The following is a 19,015-nucleotide window of genomic DNA, read 5'->3' as shown; positions in this document are numbered from 1 at the left end:
CTCAAATCCTGATTGTCATTTGTCTTTGACAAACCTCTTCTCTGGAAGAATCTTGCCCTGGTTCAAAGGCAGCTTGGTAGGAAAAAAATCTGGTGTTTTTGGAGAGCCCAAAGGTTCTCCAGGTCAGACCCCTAGTGTCCACATACCATGCTGTGAGCTCTGTCTCTTTCTTCCATCTCATGGACCTTCTGTAGGTGATATGGGATGTCACCCAGTGGTTTAGGCGTTTTCGGCAGACTCTTCCTTGCTGGTGGAGAATTCCTGCAAGGATAAAGCATTTTAGTTTCTTGCGGTGGGGGGAAGAGCATGTGGCCTGCTTCTGTCCAAGGAGGTCCAGAAGGGAAGGCAACTGGGAAGCTTCTCTCACAGAAAGGGACCCGTGAAAACAAAGGTCCCTTCCTCTTCACTGGATATGTTGCTTAGAAATGCTGAGTCATCTTGTGATCAGTGACTCCGCGAGGGGAGTGAAGACCCGGATGGGAAACACTCAGGCCCTTGACCTCTCGCCAAGTCACGCCACCGATCCTGGACACGAACTGCCTTTGAACATCTGGTTAATTGTTTTTGCCACTTTCGGGTATATTCTGTTACTGGCACTTGAAAGAACTCTAAATGATACAGGGTTGTCAGAATAGGGCTGGCTGCCATCTTCACAATTTCTACATCTGTTTCTTTGAATTAAGCTCCTCAGTTCCCTTGCCATGTAGATCCCTGAACCGCCTGTGTTGCTGGTCATCAGAAAGCCCAGACAGGCCTGAATCTTCAAGGAGTGTAGTTCAGGCTTTATGCTGGCACTCTGCTTTACAAGCGCAACGTAATTCCTATTCTAATTCTTGACTTTTTTAGTATTGTAAATTTTAATACAATCACCACTGTGTGGTATGTTATTTTTTAAAATAGGAAAACAATTTGGATGCTTAATAAAAAGTCTTTACAAGGGAAACAGGATTGTTATAAAATACCAGAATTATATTAAAAAAAATCCACAAACAGGAACTAAAATATGTGGAGTCAAACTTTTATTACCTAATTGAAATGTTTGAAAATATTTTGCAGGTTTTTAGGAACAATTAATAGCCTTCAAACAAGATACCAAAGATAACTATTTTATTTGCTACAGATAAGTATTGTCTTATTTCCATGGGTACATCCTAATATATCTCCAGATGAGATATTTGCTGCTAGTTAATCCGGTGGTATTAATTTATGCTTTAAATCAAGTAAGGACTGCAGGGTAGATAGGCTGAATATTTAACATTTCCGTTCGAATCATCAAGATACATATAAATCTTAAATCGTTCTTCGGTCTCTTTTCCCACAGTGGCAGGAGTGCTGTCTAGATGGTCAGTTCTAAACCGAGTCAGTCCAGCTCTGTCTACCTGCACAGAACACTTGAGTGAAACATGAAAATTTCAGTCAGTCATCTGAATAGTTTCAGACTCACAGGCAAAGCATTGGAGTGATTAAACTTCTCACTTTCCACAGAGATTTGGGCAAGTTAGTGATACAGTCTTTGTTTTTTTCCTGAAGAAGATACCACATGACCAAGAGGAAAGCTCTGACCTGTTATAATTAGGTAAAATAATCCTGTATCTCTGTGTATTACAACCACACATTGTTACCAAGAATGTTCAGCTTCCTGAATGTTGAAGTGGTATTCCGAGAGGAAAGACTGCTAGATAGAGATTTGGGAATTATCTTTTAGACGAGATTAACTAAATTAGTAAGGAAATAGCGGGTTAGCCTAGGATTCTGGGTCAGTCAGAAACCAACCCTGGTCTAAATAAAAATTAGATAAGTTCTTTGTGTAGCTATTACTAGGGGGCTTTGACCCCCATTCAGACGACCCTTTGATTTTTATTCTACTGGCAAGAACCCCAGGGAGGGAGTGGGCGACTGGTGTCTCTAACCTAACCCCCAATAGCGACACTGCCAATGTTAAACTAGTTTAAGAGGTACAGGAGAAAGGAGAGCTTTTGAGACTTAAGTGTGGTGTGCCTTCCTTGGCAACACTCAGACCACGGGAGAGCATGTGACTGAAGCACTGTAGCCATAGAACCAGAGCAGGAAGTACTCTGAAGAGTCCAATCATCTTCACTTTCACCAATGAGAAAATACATCCAGGCAGATTCTGGATGAAATCTCAGATCTCTTGATTCATTTACTTCCACGTTCTTCCAGTACATCATTGGACCAAAGGACTTATTAAGAGAGTAATGAAGGAAAAAAAAAAAAGGAGATGCTCCAGCTTTGGATATCAATGATGTATATGAATTTACCCCGAAGAACACTGGGAAATAGAAAGGAATTTGCTATGGGTCTCAAAATCTAAGAAAAGACTTCGCCAAAAATGCCAAAATAGTGCCCCAAATAACAGTCTCATTTGGGTGTGAAGGACTACTACAAACGTCATGATCACTGTAATAAAGTTGTTCACACATCTCCACCTTCAGGGTCTGGCCAATAGTGTATAAAAACAAAGGATTGGGCTACATGGGAGTTTAAGCATAATATTATTAGGACTTTGGTGATGGCTAGATTGGAAGCGGTGGGGCTGGATGTAGGGGGGAGCGGCGGGGGGGAGTCAGCTTGCTTGATGGAAGCAGGTCTGAGAGAGACAGAGAGAGACAGAGACACAGGTGGGAACAAGCAAGTATTTATTGCCCAAATTTCAAAGCAGGGACGGTTGGTGGAAATGGATGTCAGATTCTCTCTAATCCCACCAAGGTAAGGCACTCTCCTCCTGTTTATTATAGGTATTATTACCTATTATTATTATCTTTTAGAAATCTTTTTATTATTTTAATAGGTATGGAAAATTGACCTTCCCTTGTTTTTGTTTTGTTTATTTTAGTTTTCAAAACTTACCTAGTTACTTTTAAGATTATTCTTTTGATGACCTTTAGAATTCTCAGAAAAATCATCCAAATCCTGGAAATAAGACAAAGGTGAGCAGCACACCTTTTTAACGGCATATCACTTTAGGACTGTAGAGAAATGTACTTAGTTCATTGTTTACTGTTGATTAAGGCCCCAGACTTAGTGAAATTACTTGCTAAATTCTAAATTTTTGTCTGGTGGAGATACAAATAATTTCTGTCTTGTGAAACAGATCATCTCTAAGATTTACAGCCTGTTGGGAATTAATCAGTTTAAAAAGAAAAAAAATCAGACTTCGCAACCTTGGGACTTCCCTGGTGGCGTAGTGGGTAAGACTCTGTGCTCCCAATGCAGGGGGCCCGAACCAGCGTTTGATCCCTGGTCAGGGAACTAGATCCCACATGCATGCCACAACTAAGGAGCCTGCCTGCCGCAACTAAGACCCAGTGCAACCAAATAAATAAATATTTTTTAAAAAATCTCATAAAAAACCCCAAAAAACTTGGCAACCTTATCCTAACATTTCTTTGTTAAATTGATTATATATACTGAATTTTTCAAATACTCTCTGAATCAATCATAACATCTTACTGGTTACTTCATTAATGATCTTTGACATGTGTTCATTTTGTATTTGCTGGATGATTATGATGTTACCTTTTTGAAAATTATCCTTTAACAGAATTTTTTTTTCCTAGTATCCCTCCAAAAATATCTTGTTGAGCTTTTGATTGGAATTCATTTCATTTATAGATGCTTTTGGGGAGAATTGACATCCTTACAGTACGGAGATTTACTATCCAAGAACTAGTCTTTTTTTTACTTCGCTTTTAGTTTTCTTCATTTAGGTACTACACATTTTTTGTTCAGTTTATTTTTGGGTAATTTATGTTTTTGTTGTTAATGGGAGTTGTTTCCATTTTATTTTCTAACTGGTTAATTTTTGAAATAAAAGAAAGTGTATGTGCAGGGTATGTTCTATAATTATGCCTTACTTTACTGAAAGTGAGCAATAGTTTGCAATAAAAAGGTTTTTTAAGCCCCCTGATCATGTAAATAGTCTAAATATGGCAATTAAAAGGCAAAAAGTTTCTCATCACACACCAAAAAAAAAAAAAATTGCGACTATGTATGGTGATTGATAGGTATTAACTAGACTTATTGTGGTCAACATTTCACAATATATATAAATATCAGATCATTATTTTGTACATCTGAAACTAATATGTTTTATGTCAATTATATCTCAATAAAATAAAATAATATCCATAATAAAAATAAAGTGTGTGTATATTTATTGGATAACCTCCCATCTTACTGAATTCTTATATTATTTCTAATAGTTTTTTTTAGTTTTTTTAGATATACTCTAATATTATAATCAAATCATGATAATTTTGCTGCTCCCTTGCCAATAGTTGTAATTCTTATTCTCATAAAGCACATTTAGGGCTTCCCTGGTGGCGCAGTGGTTGAGAATCTGCCTGCTAATGCAGGGGACACGGGTTCGAGCCCTGGTCTGGGAAGATCCCACATGCCGCGGAGCAACTAGGCCTGTGAGCCACAACTACTGAGCCTGCGCGTCTGGAGCCTGTGCTCCGAAACAAGAGAGGCCAAGATGGTGAGAGGCCCGCGCACCGCGATGAAGAGTGGCCCCCGCTTGCCGCAACTAGAGAAAGCCCTAGCACAGAAACGAAGACCCAACATAGCAATCAATCAATCAATCAATCAATCTTAAAAAAAAAAAGAAAAAAAAATGTTTAAAAAAAAAAAAGCACATTTAGAACACTGTTGAATAATAAATGGAAGAGTGGCACCCTTGTTTTGCATAACATTATCATACTTGGTTTGAGGTGCAGTTTTTGAAGGCACTAGAGAAAGAGCGTGTTTTTAGTAAACTGACACAAAGGAAAGGTCTCCTTAAATAGCTCAATCTCTATTTTCACTTAGTTCTCTTCTCCTATTAATCGTACCTCAAACATTGACTCCTCTGTGTATTGAAGACAGGTCAGGAGGTCTGCTGATACTCACGTGCTAACATACCAGCTTTATTATTGTTATATTAATCAACTCCATATAAGCAGCTGTAACGCTCTCTAAATTTACCTGCCATCTCAAAAAAAAAAAAAAAAATTGCTGCTTTTGGAGGTAAAATAAGGTTTTTTATTTCTTTTTTTTTAAAGTTGGATGTGCACTTAGAGAAAGAGGTTGGAACAGGATGCACCATTCCTGCTGCTCTTTCTACCAGGGTACCCCATCCAGGTGAAGGGAAGGGGCCAAACAGCTTTCCCATGTCTGCCAAATGGTCCTTGTCACCGCTGTGGCCTTGCCAAGGGCAGGGCCCCTGCTATAGACTCTGCGGAGCTGAAAGCTGAATACAGAATACTTTCCTGTGCTTTTGGCCTGTGGAGCAGGCTTGTCTGGCCCAGATCACACTTGAATAGATGAAAAGAATCTGTTTTTGCCTTGGCCCTCGGCCTGCAGTGGAGGCCACAAAGGCTAGTACAGACACACAGGAGTGGAAGGGCAGCTAAGAAAGGAGAGAGAAAAGACTTGGGAGATTTTGAGACGAAATAAACAAACCATCAAGAACATTTCCAGCTGATGTAGATTACGAGTTATTCAAATGGCCCCTTTCCTCTTACTTGGAGAAGAGATGAAAATTGCAAAGAAACTAGTTACAGCCTCCTGTGGTTTCACTGGAATCCAGTCTCCCAACCTCTTTAAGGAAATCTAGGTAAAAATAAAGTCACAGGCCTAAAGGTGACCCTGGGAGATGAGAAACATCGTGAACAAGATGGATTTCTCCCCCCTCCCCGCCCCAGCTTGATTCAGGAATTCAAGAGTTTAACCAAAGTAAGAGAAATGCCGGTTCGTGCATGATAATGATGTTGGGAAAACTAGCAGTGGTTTTTATCAATGTGCTTTGTTTGGTGGGTAACTATGAGAAGCAGTCCCTTTGTTTAAAGGCTGTCTTTGGAGTAGCTGAGAGCTTTCTACTCTGGTTAGAACCAATGAAATGGGATTTTTCACATCTGAGCAGTGACTGTGCCTAACGTTGCCGCCTGCAGGGCTTTGAACACAGGCCCAGGGATGCACAGGGGAGCTGTCTACAGCCCAAACCCAGGATGCAGCAAGGAAGTAGGGTCTGTGGGACATGAGGAAGCTCCATCCTTCTAGTTACCAGGTTGGTTACTCTTGGTTATTTCCACGTGATGGGAAACACGTGTTTTGGGAAAAAATAAGCAGACGATCAGGGCTATCAGAGACTATCAGGTGAAACCTCTTCTACATTTTTTCCATCAATTTAGTTCTGCCCTTGTTGCCCGTATGCTTATTCCTGGTCTTTGCTGCTGCGTGGGGTAGTATTTTGGTATGTCAGGCGTGGGGACTGAAGTCCCCATGTCAACAACCTCCGGGATGCACGGTAAAATGCAGACTCCCAGGCCCCACCCTGGAACTGTTGAATCAGAATATCTGGGAGGGAAGAGAAATGTGCATTTTTAATTATCTCAGGTTTGAGAAGAACCGGGGCTCTGATGACACGAAGATACGACTTTAAACCATAGTGTTGCCGGGTATTACGTGGTCTTAGGCAAATTATTTAACCTCTGTCTCAGTTCTCTGGGCTGCAAAGCAGGGATCATTATACCTACTTAATATTGTTGTTGCAAATATTAATTACTACATTTTTAATGAATGTACACAGGATAGCATGTAAGTGTTGATTCTACATCAGCGATTGTATTTGCTATCATCTCAATAAACCTTGAAGGTCAGAGCCTCCTGCGGGGCTGCAGGTCAACTGGTTTACACCTTACATGTCTGTCCCCCTTCACCCTTTGGTACCCAGTCCCCCCCGACCCCCGCCTTCATGAGCCAAGAAGAGCCAGCTGATAGAAGCCTTGGTCCTGATCTCGGGTGGCCTCGGCCTGCAGCGGCTTGAAGCAGGGTTTCGGTTCCCGGCCAGAGACTGAGGTCAGGTCGCGGCAGTGAGAGCGCTGAATCCTAGCCACTAGACCAGTGGTCAGCGACAAGGCCCTGGCCCTTCGGCTTTGCAGAAATGAATTCCCACAAAGACGGAAAGTAGTGAAACAAGTAAAGTGTTTATTAGGAGAAAACAAGGGTACAGCACGTGTGGATAGACACACTGGCTGGGTCAGAGAGACAGTCGCGCCCTCGTGGTAGTTTAAATCACTTATATGGGCATTTCTTCCTGGTTTCCTTTGGCCAGTCGTCTTGCTGTGCCCGGTTCAGAGTCCATATTTGGTACGTCTCAGGGTCCTCCCCTGTGTGCGTGCGCATCTCTCAGCCAAGATGGATTCCACTGAAGAGGCCTGTGGGTAGTTGACATCACTCCCCTTTTGACCTTCAAGGAGCTTTCTAGTCGGGAAGGTCTCCTTGACTTCGGGAATGAGAAATATGTGGTCTCTTATCTTCTATCTGGGCAGGGCCCAGCCCCCTCTCTGGATTGTCCTGCTATTCTCTTGGAGTATTGGTCCACAGGGAACGAATCTCCAACTGCTTACCCTGGGGGAAGGGGGGGGGGCGCCCATCTACCGCCTGCCTCAGTCCCAAGGTCAGAACAGACTCCCTTTTAGCTGTCGACCCCACTGCTCCCTGCTTGGTCCTCTTGTCTCTCTGCCCCTTGCTCTGGTCTCTGGCTTCCTCGTCAGCCTCCCTTGGCTGGCTTGTGATCCTTGCCTCTCTGTATCTGCGTGCTGTCTCTGTTTGGCATTACTCACAATTCTCTGTGGAAGGCTCCTTCATCCCTTCTCTTTCCTGTGGATCTACCAGTGGTGTGACTACGTCCTCAATCCCTCGTCAGAGGAAGGGAATCCAGACAAACCACACTTTAAGCCCCAACTCTCTGTGAACTGACAGACAGAACAGTAGAAAACAACTGGAGTATTTGCTTAAAAATACTGACCTTCTAGAGCTAGAGCCTTTGGTCCTTACTCCATTTTATGAAAGCCTTTGTATTTCCTTTTAAACTCCATTCCACTCTTTTGCCTTTCAAAGCCGAAAAGTGGGTCTGTGCTGAGCCTTTTCAGGAAGGAAGGTATGCTTGGTAGGGTGTGTGAGAACAATTAAAGCAGCATTGTAAGCAAGACAGCTTCCAACCTAAGGAGGTGGTTATTAACTGCTCAGAGCTTGAAATGCCAACTATGTGTGGGTGGGTGGTGATGATCTCTTTCTCCTTCTCTTTCTTCTTGTAATTGTGAAGCTTCAGCGATTGGGTGGGTACTCTTCCCAAGAGAGCAGTATAGAAAAGAAACATCTCCAGCAAAGTTGTCCTTCCTCAGTGGTTGAGTGAAAATCCAAACGACATAAAAGGAGCCTGAAGTAATAACGTCTTCACTGAATCTCAAAACCCCAACTGTAAATGAATTCATTCTTATGCCTTTGTGATGGAAGGAGTCGGAAAATTTTACTGTCCTTGGTCTCCAGGTGTGAGATGGAAGGAATGGAAGCATTCAGTCATTTCCCCAAGGTTGCCCTGTGAGTCTCTGGTGGAAAGAGGACTTTAGTAACAGCAGCAATTAGCACTTAAGTACCTGGCAGGCCTTGACATTGCTGACCCTCAGTCTCTGGAGATGGACGCCACTTCTCTCTCTCTCTCTCTCTCTCACACACACACACACACACACACACACACACACACACAGGAAACTTCACTTCTCCTTAGGCTCTGCCTTTTACAGAGTAACCGGTATATTCTGATCACACACCTCAGAGACACACTGATTGGGACACATGAATAAGAAGAACTATACCGTCTCCGTGGGGATCAGAACACACCAGACCGGAATTCTGGAGCTGGCCGATCGTAGTTATGCTGCTTGGAAGTGAAATAAAAAGTGAGGTCTCAGGTTAATTCACTGACTATGCAGTAATGAAGACAGACTATAAGGTAAATAGATGTACATTTACAGAAAACCAAAAAATGTACAATATAAGAAACATGAGAATAAAATTAATGAGTATCTGGATCAGGTATTAAGGGAATAAGCCAGGACTGAGTGCATTTCCTATACTAAACTAAATTTAGGTAGTAATTAGTACCAAACAGCATTAACTGTGTTACCAACTGCTCAAGGATTTTAGTCAATTAAAAAGTACAACCTGAGTGGACTTCGGAACTTTTCTGGTTTGATCAGCCAAAACTTGGGGCTAAGGCCTGAGCCTGGAACCCAGCTTTGAGGCCCTTCTCAGGAATTCCCAAAGAGAGGTTTAAGTTGGAAAGCATTTAAGGAGCACCTCTCCCGGCACTCTAACTTTTTTTTTTTTTAACATTGGCTTTTTAATTAATTAATTAATTAATTAATTTATTTTTTGGCTGTGTTGGGTCTTCATTTCTGTGCGAGGGCTTTCTCTAGTTGTGGCAAGCGGGGGCCACTCTTCATCGCGGTGCGCGGGCCTCTCACTGTCGCGGCCTCTCTCGTTGAGGAGCACAGGCTCCAGATGTGCAGGCTCAGTAATCGTGGCTCACGGGCCCAGTTGCTCCGCGGCATGTGGGATCTTCCCAGACCAGGGCTCGAACCCGTGTCCCCTGCATTGGCAGGCAGATTCTCAACCACTGCGCCACCAGGGAAGCCCCAGTCTCACTTTTTAACTAGACAAAATCCTTAAGCCAATGGCAGAGGCACTGAGCATGGGATCTTAGGCATCAGCTAGTAGGTGAGGGAAGACTTCAGACTCTCATGGGTCCATGATGTGCACACACTTTTAACATCAAAGATGACCCATCAGCCATTGCCAATTAGAGCAAGGAATCACAACCCTAGAAATATCCAACAATAAGAGAATCTTAGAGGAAGTATGTTTTGGACAGATGATCATATAAAAACAATGTAGATAAATATTTATCGACATGGAAAGTGAAAAAACTTGTTAAGGAAAAAAGCAGATTGCACACATTATTTTCAATATGATCTGTTAAAATTTTTCTATATAGACATGTTTCTAAAGATATGTAGGAGAAATGTACCAAAATCTTAATAGGGAATATCTCTGAACTGTAGAATTACAGATTTTTCCATTTTTTCTTTTTTTAAAAATTTTATTTATTTTTGGCTGCATTGGGTCTTTGTTGCTGTGCACAGGCTTTCTCTAGTTGCGGTGAGCGGGGGCTACTCTTTGTTGCGGTGTGCGGGCTTCTCATTGCGGTGACTTCTCTCGTTGCGGAGCACGGGTTCTAGGCGCGCGGGCTTTGGTAGTTGTGGCACACGGGCTCAGTAGTTGTGGCTCGCGGGCTCTAGAGCTCAGGCTCAGTAGTTGTGGCACACAGGCTTAGTTGCTCCACGGTGTGTGGGATCTTCCCGGACCAGGGCTCGAACCCATGTCCCCTGCATTGGCAGGCGGATTCTTAACCACTATGCCACCAGGAGAGTCCTCTCTGTTTTTTTCTGCCATTCTAACTTTTAAACAATGAGTTTGTATTGTTTTATCTTTTTAAAAAATCTTTGTTTTTTCAAATATAGGACACTCCTCAGAATGTTCCTGAATAACAATACCATTTTTATTTAAAATAAGCACCAAGGCCCATACTTCCTTTCGCCTCCTCAAGTAAGGAGAGATTCATGGGCAGCTTGGTAATTCATCAATCATTCATGTCTCCATTCATGATCCAGGTGTCGAGTATAGGAATTCAGGCTAAATAAAGCTGTGCTGCATCCCGAGTTCCTGCATAGAGAAGGCAGGAAATTTCCACGGTGCGGGCTAGCAGGCAGAGTCTCCCATGGCAGTAAGCTACTGTAGCTTCTTTAATTTCACCCCAGATACATCTAGAAGAGCAAGATATTCTTTGAGGTAGGACAGTTCAGGTCACCTCCTTGGGTTCCTGCTATTGCCCCATGAGGGTGGTCTCTGACTCTTTAAAGTGATTCCCTGACATAAATTCCTAGAAGCATAGTCTGCTATATAAAAGTAATTTCTGAGAAACAGAGTCACTTCAGCCTGAAGACCCGGTTTAGAGGCTGTGCATCAGCGGACGACAGTTACATAACAGTTTGTCTTTGTTTCTCCGGCCATCTGTGACCTCTCCACTCCTTCCTGCTGACACGATCCCCAACAGAAAAATAAAATCTGTGTAGCCTAATGTACCTCCTTCCCTCCTGAGCCTTCGCGGAGAATAATAACAGCAGCTGCATGACTTTTACTTGATGTAAATACTTTATTTACTTTTGTATTTAATTTATGCATCGGTCCAGTGTTTGCACAGCTGTTTGATGTCTGTGTGCCCATAGATTAGCCTTTGCTGATTGGATCCAGCTTAAACTCTAAGCACTGAGAAACGGAGAGGGCTCCCTGTTCACTTTTTTTTACGCAGCCTCCAGCATGATACCATACAGATGAAAACTTAATTAAGAATTCCAAGATTTAGGCATCTCCTTGAAGATATCTTTCTCCCTTGATAAAAAGAAAGACCAAAATTTCCTGATCTGCTCAGGGAAAACATGATGGTTGACTTTGTTTTCCTTGTAAAAGGACACCATTGTCATATCAAGGTGACATTGTGGAGGTCTTTTCTCCCCCCAAAAGTGTACCAAATGGTTTGGGGAGGCGTGGGATGTGAGAGCCAGCCTGGATGCAGGGCTAGTAATTAAGGGATGGGTTGGGACGGAAAAATTGCTCTTACTGAGGTTTACTTGCCCATCAAAAAACCAAGAAAGGACTGGGTAGTGAAATGGCAATGGTTTGGTTAACACATATGCTGGAACTTAGTTTGCACCCCAGTACCTGAATGTGGATTTGTTTTTGATGCTGTCTTGTGGGAAGAGTCATGGTCAGCTGCACCAGGTATGGTTACTAGAGGCAGTGGTGGGAATGCAAGGGCAAGGACCCCCCAGTCTTCTCCCCTCCGGTAGGAGAGAGGAGGAAAAAGGGTAGACAGGGGTTTTTCTGTTTGGCTGGGCTCTCTCTTGTAATGTACAGATAACATTATGCTTCAATAACATTTTTGTCAGTTTTATGTGACCTGGCCATCATCAACTGTTTATTTAAAAAAAGAGCAATAATAAAGATCAAGTACAGGGACTTCCCTGGCGGTCCAGTGGTTAAGACTCCACGCTTCCACTGCAGGGGGCACAGGTTCGATCCCTGGTCAGGGAACTAAGATCCTGCATGCTGCACGGCATGGCCAAAAATAAGAGATCAAGTACAGGTTGAATTTTAGGCAGAATTTGAATCTCTCTGTGCCTCAGTTTCTCTCAATATTAATAGTGCCTCGTACCTGTTGATAATACCTTAGATCTTGTAGTAAAAGGTGAATCACAAAGCACAGAAAACTCTGAATTACCTAAAGTATAACTTTCTCAGCTGCTTGACCTTCTCTATCATTGTTGCAGTATTCATTTTTTTTTTTTTTTTTTTGGGCTGGGTTGGGTCTCCGTTGTTGTGCGCGGGCTTTCTCTCTAGTTGCGTTGATCGGGGGCTACTCTTCATTGCGCTGTGCAGGCCTCTCATTGCAGTGGCCTCTCTTGTTGCAGAGCACAGGCTCTAGGCGCGTGGGCTTCAGTGGTTGCAGCACGTGGGCTCAGTAGTTGTGGCTCGCGGGCTCTAGAGTGCAGGCTCGGTAGTTGGGGCGCACGGGCTTAGTTGCTCTGCGGCATGTGGGGTCTTCCCGGACCAGGGCTCGAACCCGTGTCCCCTGCATTGGCAGGCAGATTCTTAACCAGTGCGCCACCAGGGAAGTCCCCGTAGTACTCCTTAACAAAGTATTTTTTTTGCCATGAGTAAGATGGTTGTCATTGCTTTTTTGTTAAAATTCATCAAGAACTAAAGAGAAATACTTTTAAAATTAGATCATGACTCAGGAAAGAAGGAGTGAACTGGTAAGTTTGAGTCTGTTATCAGCTTTGCTTGAGACTGGCCTTTTTTATCACTCTGAGGAGTAATGCTGTTTGTTTTCAGCATGAAATCCGTAAGAGAAAAAATTGAGAAGGGAACAGGGAAATGATATTTTGATAGGGTAGTTTTATTGTTTTGTCTGATGTATTATGATCCCTAACCCCCAATGTATTTAGGGATCATTCATATTTAAATACAAAATACCTTCCAAAGCCAAGTGCAAGTGGTTTTATAAAAACAGTAAAATGGCATATTGGATTATTCTTCTCAAGTTGCCCAGGAAACTTAGCATTGACTGCATTAAGGTTCAGAAACATAGGTACATTCTCAGCCAACATGTATTTTGAATATAGCAGGGAAACACAGATGGTTTAGACCTTCTGAGATGCATTAAGTTCTGGAAACTGGAAGCCATAAAAGACAAAATCGTGGGAGGGGAATTGCAGGGAGCACCCTGGGGAAGAAGCAGCCCTGGAGTTGAATGACCTCCCTTTGAACTCTAGCTTTCCCAAGTCACTTTCCCATGCACTTCCTCAACACTGGTTTCAGTTCTTTAGATCTCATAAAAGGCTTTGGGCCTGGGAGCATCACTGCACAGCTGAGAAGAGTGCTGATTCAGGCAGAGCTCGGAGGGAGGGCTGGAGCACGCGGTGTGTTTACAGTGACATATTGTGTGAGCTTGAGTGACATGCATGTGTATGTGTGAGTGTGTGTGACTGTGTGCGTGCATGTGTGTGTTTTCTCACGAGGAGTAGCGATATCTCACCACGGTCACAGCCACCAATGGGAGATTTAGTTTCCTCCAAGTCACCTCAATTAAACATACATTTTAAATAAAGCAGCATGTTTGCATGAGAGATGCAGCTTCAAAAGCTCCCCGAGACCTGATTCCCCTTCCAAACATTTCGCGGCCCCTTAAGGATCTCATATATAGAAATGTTTGAGTTGCTTCTTTGTTCATTCTTTCATGAGCCGCCACATAATTTCGCTTGATAAGAAGTGGAATTAATACTTCTACATAAGCTTACATTTCAATGCAATTCCTTTCACTTCCTGGTCTAAGTTCACATCTGACTATAAAATGGATTCTGTAGAGCTCAGACAGTGGGTGATATACTCGGGTGACTGTATCTTGCTTTGCTACCTCAGAATGTTTTTTTCTGATCAATTTAGAAATGTTGAGTGATTTTCATAAGTCTTTAGTTGTATTGTAAAAATACATTCATTTCTTCCTCATTTCAAAATATTAGACAAAGAAGTTTGGGAAACATAATAATCATGGATAATTTCCAAATTTCCTTTCTTCCAAAACTTTTTCATGATAATTAAATTATTCTACTTTTATGATACCCAACTAAAGAAGAAATCGAGTAGGCCCATTTTGCAGATGGAAAAACAGATGTTAATTGACTTGTTCAAAGTTACATAGTGGGATAAGATAAAAAATGAAAGGGACAACTAGCCTCTCCTTAAATTTACCACATTCCTTTTCAACATGGTGATTATTTCAGTTGGAAGTGAAAAGGCACTTCATTTAATTTGCCTTTGATTTTCTGTGCCTCTTGATATGTAACTTCTACATTTCAAAACCTAATTGCAAGGTTAGACTATGATTTTGCCTTATAGGAATTAGATTATTCATTAATGCCCCTCTCCATTGAATCTTTATATAATCTTAGATTTCCAGTATAATTTGTTTTGATTTGATTTGCAGTGAATTGCAAATGATATAATTTTATAATTTGCACTTGTTCCCACTTGCAGTAAAGATACATCCATAGCAATAAAGAATGGCAGAAAATAAGTGAGGATATAGATCCTGTATTCTGACAGTACCATTTATTCATGTATTAGGCAACATGGATACAATGGTGAATAAACAAAGTCCTGCCCTATGGGATGTTCATTTTAGTGAGAGAGGCAAATAATAAATAATCAATTTCAAAACGCAATCATGGGGACTCTCCTGGTGGTGCAGTGGTTAAGAATCCGCCTGCCAATGCAGGGGACACGGGTTCGAGCCCTGGTCCGGGAAGATCCCACATCCCACGTGCCACGGAGCAACAAAGCTCGTGCACCACAACTACTGAGCCTGCGCTCTAGAGCCTGTGCTCCACAACAAAGAGTAGCCCCCACTTGCTACAACTAGAGAAAGCCCGCACGCAGGAATGAAGACCCAACGCAGTCAAAAATAAATAAATAAATTAAAACAAGCAAACAAACACAATCATTGATAAGTGCTGTTAAACAAAAAATAGCAGAGGAAGGGGACAGAGAAGGCAGAACTATTTTAGAAAGTAGTTGAGAAGGTTAATTTAAAAGCCAGGAAGAGGGACTTCCCTGGTGGTCCAGTGGTTAAGACTCCATTGTTCCAATGCAGGTGGCATGGGTTCGATCCCTGGTGGGGGAATAAGATCCTACGTGCCGCCCGGCTCAGCCAAAAGATAAAAAAAAAAAAAAAAAAAAAGCCAGGAAAAGGTGGTTCTCCCTGGTTTAAAGACCACGTAGCTGGAACAGAGTGAATGGAGAGGTGAGTGTTGGCTGAAGAGATTTGCAAGGCTGGAGAAAGGACTTTGGATTTTATTGTAGTGTTATTAGAAGCACAGAGCACTGAAGAGTTTTGAGCAAAGAGAATGACTTCTTACTCATATTTTAAAAGAAATTCTCTGGTTGCTGAGTTGAGACTGGACCATGGAGGGGTAAGAATAGAGGTAGGAGACCACTTAGTCATCCAGGGGAGAGATTGTAGGGGGCAGACGTGGGTGTTAGCAGTTAGGAGGGAGGGAAGAGATTGGATTCAGAATATGTTTTGAAGGTAGAAGTGATTTCCTGCTAAAATGAATGTGGTGTTTGGGAGAAAGGGTTGTTTTTGTGCTGAGATGGGGAAGACTTGAAGGAAGCAATTTTGGGTGTTGGTTTTAATACAGAAAGTCCAGTGTTCTGCTTTGGACACATGCAGTTTGAGATATTCAAATAGAGAGGTCACGGAGGCAGCTGGGTATAGGAGCCCGAAGTGCTGGCGAGAGGTCAGGGTTAAAGATATACATCAGTGAATGGAGGCTATTTAAGGGCAAGGGCTGGGAGAGACTGCCTTGGGAGGGCGCGTGGAAAGAGAAGAGGAAAGGCCCAAGGTCAGAGCCGTGGGGCAGTGGACATTTAGAATTCTGGAAGTGGAGAAGGACTCAGTGGAGGAGAGAGCAGTAGAGCTAGTATCTGGCTAAACATTCAAAAGCAGATACGTAGATAGGTACAGCTGGTGTTAAGGTTTAGCGTCTGGAAGAAAAAAAACCTTTGTGGGAGAACAGCCAGAAGTTCTAAATTATTGTGATAGAGGCTAATGAACCAAAATGTGACCGGGAGAGGACAGAAGAGGGGAAGTTTATCATTTTAATGACTGCCCTGGGGATTCAGCACTACTGACCACTTCCTAAGATGTTGCCCAGTAGTAGTTTCTTGTGGTAAAGGATTCAATGTTTAGAGAGGCTACTCCGTGGGCATCCAGCTTAGCTAGGAGGATGCTATACACAGACAACACACCTTTTTCAAAGATCTATTTTGTTATCCCGTTTAATGGGGACACAACATGGAGCTGGCCCTTTGGCCAGGAAGAAAATAAATAAACAAGGCAATGTCAAATGTCACTTTGGGAGAATTCTCTCTTAAACCTGGCTGGCTTTCAGCAACTCATTTTTCTCAAGTCAGCTGTTGAGCCTTCAGTTTGGGGATGAGAATAAGCTTTCTCTCTCTCCCTTGCTCAGATTTCCAGGTTCCCTCTAAAACTCAAGGTTAGGCAAGCAATGCAGTCGTCTCTGGGGCTGCTCTCTGTGCTGGCTCGACTTGTCTGCACCGTGACGCTGCTTCAGTGCCTGGAGGGCACTGCGGTGCAACAGACCTGAGATGCCAGGAGTGAGCCCAGATGCTACCGTCAGGAAGACGCCAGTGTCAAGGCCGACAAAGGAGGCCAGGGGGAGGCCTCCGACAGCTTCAGAGACAGAGGGAATTTGCCTCCTCCCCGGCTCCCCCCAGCCCCTCACCGCGAGAATACTGAATCAAACTATGACAAGTGCAGTTATTTACCGATTTACATCCAGACAGGCTTTTTCTTTTTTTAGGGAATGTTGCAATTATTGGAATATACGTATTGAATCACTAAAGGTGTTACTAGGACAGAGGTAATTGGTTACAGACTCTGAAGCACCAACTTCAGATGGCTGCAGAGTTGCCCAGAAATCACAGCCTTCTGTCTATCTGCAGGTATAGCAAGAATAACTACTTACCTGTAGGCTATCTGGATGCTTCTTTCTAAGGAGGGGCAGTGCTGGCTCAGAACGAGAGTAAGGAACATCAGCACCCTTGAGCTCGCTCAAACACCCCTGACATCTGGAATACACAGAAGGAATCCATTTCTTCTTTCTCTGAACTAGACAGAATACCAATGGGGGGAAAGTTACCAAGATGTTTTGAGACCCTGGAATAGAGTATCTGTGTCATCCAATGTATGTAGAGATCCCAGTTCCTGTAGGTATTATTCACCTTCTCCACCAGCTGAGCATAAACCATTTAACATTCGGTCAGTACAGCTGAATTTGGAGGTGTGATGGCCAAACTCTGGGATGTGAAGTCTTTCTGAAAGAAAACAGAATGTCATTATCTTAGCTGAGAGTAGCCAAGGGATGAGAGCCTTGGGCAAAACTCCATTCTCACGGTGACTTGGTTGAATGCCCCATCCTGACCTCCTCTTGACATCACAGGAGATTTCATGTTTCATGCTCACCAATCCCTGGGAACAACACAAGCTATTAAATCCCTCTCTGCATACTCTTCTCTCTCTGGCAGAGATGGCTCTCTGTGGCCAAAAGGTGAACCCATGGAACTCCTGCAGTTTGGAGAAAGAGTAATTTTTAAACTATGTGTTTGTGTGAAGCTGCAGGTCTCTAGTTTTCTTCATTCACCTGGCTGTTTCTCCAGCACTTAGGAAGTACCCATTAAGACCATTACAGATCCTAAGTGTACCAGTTTCAAGTAGATGGCTACCATACCAGGATACATTTCTTTAAAGTACACGTCTTTCAATTCTCCCGTCCAACCCTGTGCTTCTATGGGAAACTCATTCCAGCCTTTCCCTCCTTCTCTGCTAGAAAACATCTAGAATTTTGGTCTTTAAAAAAACTCTGGTTATACTGAAGTTGGCAAGAGTGAGATTATTATGCATGTTCACTCCCTAATTTCTCTCCAGGATGTGGTGAAACCCTGCTTCACGTCCATGCCCTTGAAATTCTGCTAACTGTGGTCAAGGCCACGTTTTATATTCAGTGACGCCCACTGAAATGACTAAACGCTGAGTGGACCCGAATCTCTGCAGTGACATTAGATGATGCAGTATTTGGCATGGGTGGGTTTGGGTACTGGGTTAAATTATGTAGGTTAACCCCCTCCCCAACATTTAGATTCCAAAGGCGTCAGAAGGAGGGAAAGGTACAAATATAAAAGAAAAAGATCGAAACAAAAAAGGGAGAATGTCAAGATCTGTTCTGTTACACAGACGCTTGTTGCAGGTCGAAGTGCCGCGCAGCCTTCAGAGGCTGAACAAAAGGAGCCCGGGGAGAACCAAGGGCAGTGCCATCTACGGGCAGGGGTTCACTTGTCTCCTGGCCATGCACCTTCGGGGGTTGCTACTCTTTCACCCTTTCTTGTCCTTCCTCTCCCCTGCCAGGTCACTTCCAATCTTCTGGTCCATAACTCTGAATGAAGAAGACATCCAAAGGAACTTTTAGGCCCTGATTCCAAATAATAACCGATGCGAGTTGATTTTACACCAATATGCGCAAGAGATGGAGAGACGAGGAGCTTCCCGACTTGCGGCAACGCCCCCTCTCCTCCGCCGCGCGGTGACAGTACCCTGGGGTCAGCTGGCAGTGGAGAGGAGCCACTGCCATAGTCTCGGAGGATGTCTCTTCCTGCTGCTGCTGCTGCTGCTGCTGCTGCTGCTGCGGCAGGTTCAGTGTTTTTGCACCGCAGCACAGTGCAGAAGCCGAGGCTGCAGACCTCGCCCAAACCCCCGAGCCGGCGTCCGGGCCGCGTTCCCGCGCCCCGCCGGCCCCAGAGCCTCGGGGCGGGGACGAGCCGCGCGCCTCTCGCCGCCCTCCCGCCGCGCACGTGCGCTCCCGGGACAACGGCAGGCGAGGTCCGGGCGCGCCCCCGCCGCCCTCGGCCGCGCGCGCGCTCCGCCCGCCCTCCTCGCGCGTGCTCGTGCCCGCGACGACGGCGGCGCGCCTCTTCTCCC

The 19,015-nt window shown here is 43.7% G+C and overlaps 1 long non-coding RNA gene across 2 annotated transcripts; it reads right to left on the bottom strand.

Moving 5' to 3' along the window:
• Positions 1-6,967: 6,967 nt before the first annotated feature.
• Positions 6,968-18,933, bottom strand: LOC309606260. Of its 2 annotated transcripts, XR_014231740.1 has the most exons (4): positions 17,266-18,933; positions 17,010-17,152; positions 7,626-8,719; positions 6,968-7,285 (listed from the first exon to the last, which is right to left on the bottom strand). It is a non-coding gene; the product is annotated as an uncharacterized lncRNA (long non-coding RNA). The 2 variants fall into 2 exon arrangements; XR_014231739.1 differs by having other exon boundaries at positions 17,010-18,933.
• Positions 18,934-19,015: the final 82 nt, after the last annotated feature.

Source organism: Balaenoptera borealis (genome assembly GCF_965194805.1).
Source record: "Balaenoptera borealis genome assembly, chromosome: 11".
Classification (NCBI taxonomy): domain Eukaryota; kingdom Metazoa; phylum Chordata; class Mammalia; order Artiodactyla; family Balaenopteridae; genus Balaenoptera; species Balaenoptera borealis.
This window is presented reverse-complemented; position numbering and strand designations above follow the sequence as displayed.